The sequence below is a fragment of the Mastomys coucha genome, unplaced genomic scaffold, assembly GCF_008632895.1.
Source record: "Mastomys coucha isolate ucsf_1 unplaced genomic scaffold, UCSF_Mcou_1 pScaffold15, whole genome shotgun sequence".
Classification (NCBI taxonomy): Eukaryota; Metazoa; Chordata; class Mammalia; order Rodentia; family Muridae; genus Mastomys; species Mastomys coucha.
The window spans coordinates 57,949,520-57,952,491 of NW_022196897.1; the positions used below are offsets into that span (position 1 = coordinate 57,949,520).

The 2,972-nt window shown below is 44.2% G+C and overlaps 1 long non-coding RNA gene across 2 annotated transcripts; it reads left to right on the forward strand.

The window, feature by feature from the left end:
- Positions 1–516: 516 nt before the first annotated feature.
- LOC116092012 lies at positions 517–2,382 on the forward strand. 2 transcript variants are annotated; one of them, XR_004119144.1, is made up of 3 exons: positions 517–848; positions 1,151–1,316; positions 2,287–2,382. It is a non-coding gene; the product is annotated as an uncharacterized LOC116092012 (long non-coding RNA). The 2 variants fall into 2 exon arrangements; XR_004119143.1 differs by having other exon boundaries at positions 1,151–1,373; positions 2,287–2,365.
- The last annotated feature ends 590 nt before the right edge of the window (positions 2,383–2,972 follow it).

Genomic DNA, 2,972 nt, shown 5'->3' on the forward strand with positions numbered 1-2,972 from the left:
CATGCAATGTTACTATGGACACAAACATACTCTAAAAAAAAAAGTGTATTTAAAAAAGAAACTAATTTCAAAAGGGCATTAGACATCAGGTAACTCATGTCAAGTCCTCATTTAGAATATTCAAAGAGAATCGCTAGACTAAATGGCAGGATATTTGACAGGTAAGTTATAAACAGTTGTGGGTGGCTCCTCTCTTAGGTTCTGATGGCTGAAATCCATGCAAGTGAGAAGAGCCCAGCCAGTCCTCAAGAGCCTGAGCTGCACAGAGAACAGTGGTCTTCAGATCCTCCTGAGCTGAGATTGCTTTATTTTCAAAGTAAGGGAGGCTCACACTGTCATGTGTAAGCATTCTGAACAGGCCTGGGATGTGCAGAGAGCAAGTCATGGGAGGCTCTGTGGTTAGCAGAAAGCCCTGGCGTTGAAGCCCGAGGACTTAGGCTCAGGCTGGAGCCTTTCCAGAGGATTTGGGATCCAGGCTGTGTCGTTCCTGTAATGGACTTAAAAGATGCCTCATCTGCTGAATTCTCAGGGCACTGGGAGACTCTGATAAGATCATCTAATTGATACTCAAGATATTTTTGTAGAATATCACAAGAATATGTTTGTGGAATTTTAAACTCTGCTTTGTGAACAATCCAGAATACATAACTAAAGGTTCTATAGTTTATGTCTTAAGGTTGTCTCTAATTCCTAACCTAGTACTGAATGGCTTGGGTTCTGGAATCCTGACTAGGGGAAGCTTTGTGGGGATAAAGAAAGAACACACACACACAGGCCCTGGTACAGGGAAGCTGGGATCCGATGAGGTCTGCTACAGCCCAGACCGGGAACCTCAGTCCGTTTACTAGGTAAGCATCCTCAGGTAGTAAACACCCAGGAGGAATCTTTAATATCCAGTCTCTGTACATGCTGATGGAACATCCATCAACGGTTAATCTTCCAGCCTCTGAGCAGAGTTTCTCCACCTCATGAGGCTCCTGTGCTGCTGCTTCTGTGGGGCTGAAGCATTGGAGTGCTCACAAAGCCATTCCTACATCAACCGTGACTCATTCCCTCAGGGTGTCCTCTACCCGCTACAGCATAGAATTCGTAAAATTCTTGCTATTTCCTTTGTAAGAGGGTTGAGAGGAACTTTCGTTATTCCTAATAGGCTCCCAAATTAGAGCGTACGAGTCCACTCATTCTAAGCCTCTGAACGGCAACTGAGGTCAGTAACTAAGGATCAACTTATTAATCAACCATGACCCAAGCCCCAGAAGATGGCAACACATCCCTACACATAGAGGGTGGCACATCCCAACCTCCTCTAGGATGAGGTATCCCTGCTTAGAATCTTTTCTTCTGGTTATTTATGATGTCTTTATTACAAGCTGGTAAGTGTGTGTGCATTCTGTCTGCTGCTGGGGAAAAGCTAATAAACTCAGGGAGCTAGTCTCTGGGATGCTACGTAAATGTATTTACTCATGGTTTTATATGACACAGGAGGATGGCTATCTTTATACTTGGATTTGATGAAGCCATGTGGCATGTAGCATTTGATGGGACACTGAGTATGACCCAGTAGTCACAGACAGAGAGGGACCCCCAGCAAGGCTGGGCTGCACCTAGCCATGGTTTTACAGTTGACACAGCAGCAAGGAGCAGCATCGATTTCCACCAGACTGTGCCTCATCTCAGACTTCCCAATTGCATCAAACACTACACTTCCCACCCATAAGGGACAGGGATAAACGGAGCATGTGCTTTCAAGGATGGTCATTCAGAACAATTCACGGGGGGGAGAGGGGCAGGGGCGGGGGCAGGGGGATGACTGCTTTCTAGAAGAAACTGTTTAGCTCTTTGTTTTTAGCTTGTTCTCTACTTTCCAGGTAGCCACAGTGGGCAGCTTCCCTTCTGGATTAGTAATGAAAAACCCGAGGTGGGTGGTGGTGGTGGTAGGTTTTGTTGGTTTTTGAGACCTGGTCTTACGTAGTGGCCCAGGCTGGTCTTTAAGCTCCTTTGCTCAAGGGATCCTCCAGATCAGCCTCGTGAATGCTGGATCTACTGACATAGATGACATAATGATGTCTGTCATTGCACCTAGCCATGGTTTACAGTTGAAACTGGTGCCATACCACTGATCCCCAGAGCAAGCAAAGCTGAAATTCCCATCCATCATCTTTTTACTTTCGTGGGTGGCCTGTTTTGGAAATCTGAAACATAATCGTGTTGTTTCTTGAGAAGCATAGGTTTTAAAATAAATTGGCCAGATAAACTAAATCATTATTTCTGTTTGTGTTTCAACAGGTGATATAACCCACCATCCACTTCGAATGTTAATGTGACAATTAAATACTTTTTTAACTAAAAGGCAACATTAAAACTACACCTGTCCATCTTACACAATGTATTTTTGAAATGTGGATACATAGTAGATTTTCTTTTCTTTCCTTCTTTTTTTTTTTTGTTTGTTTGTTTGTTTGTTTTTCGAGACAAGGTTTCTCTCTATAGCCCTGGCTGTCCTGGAACTCACTCTGTAGACCAGGCTGGCCTTGAACTCAGAAATTCACCTGCCTCTGCCTCCCAAGTGCTTGGATTAAACACATGCGCCTGGCAATAGTAGATTTTCTAACTTGAGGAAATTAACATGATACTCAGACAACTTTTGAGGGGAAATAAGAAATCTCTCTCTCTCTCTCTCTCTCTCTCTCTCTCTCTCTCTCTCTCTCTCTCTCTCTCTCTCTTTCTCTCTCTCTCCATTCAATAGGATCTTAAACATGTAGCTCAGACTAGTCTCAAACTTGGGATCCTCCTGCCTCCACCTCCCAAGCACCTGAGATTAGAATTCACCATCAAGCTAGGTGAGAAGTTTAAGTAGACATCTCAGCAGACACAGTACTGTGTTGCCCAGTGTTCTACTGTTGCAGGATTCTCCCTGTCCAATTACATTAGTGCAGAGGAGGCCTGTGATTGGATAGAGAAAAAGGAAAGGG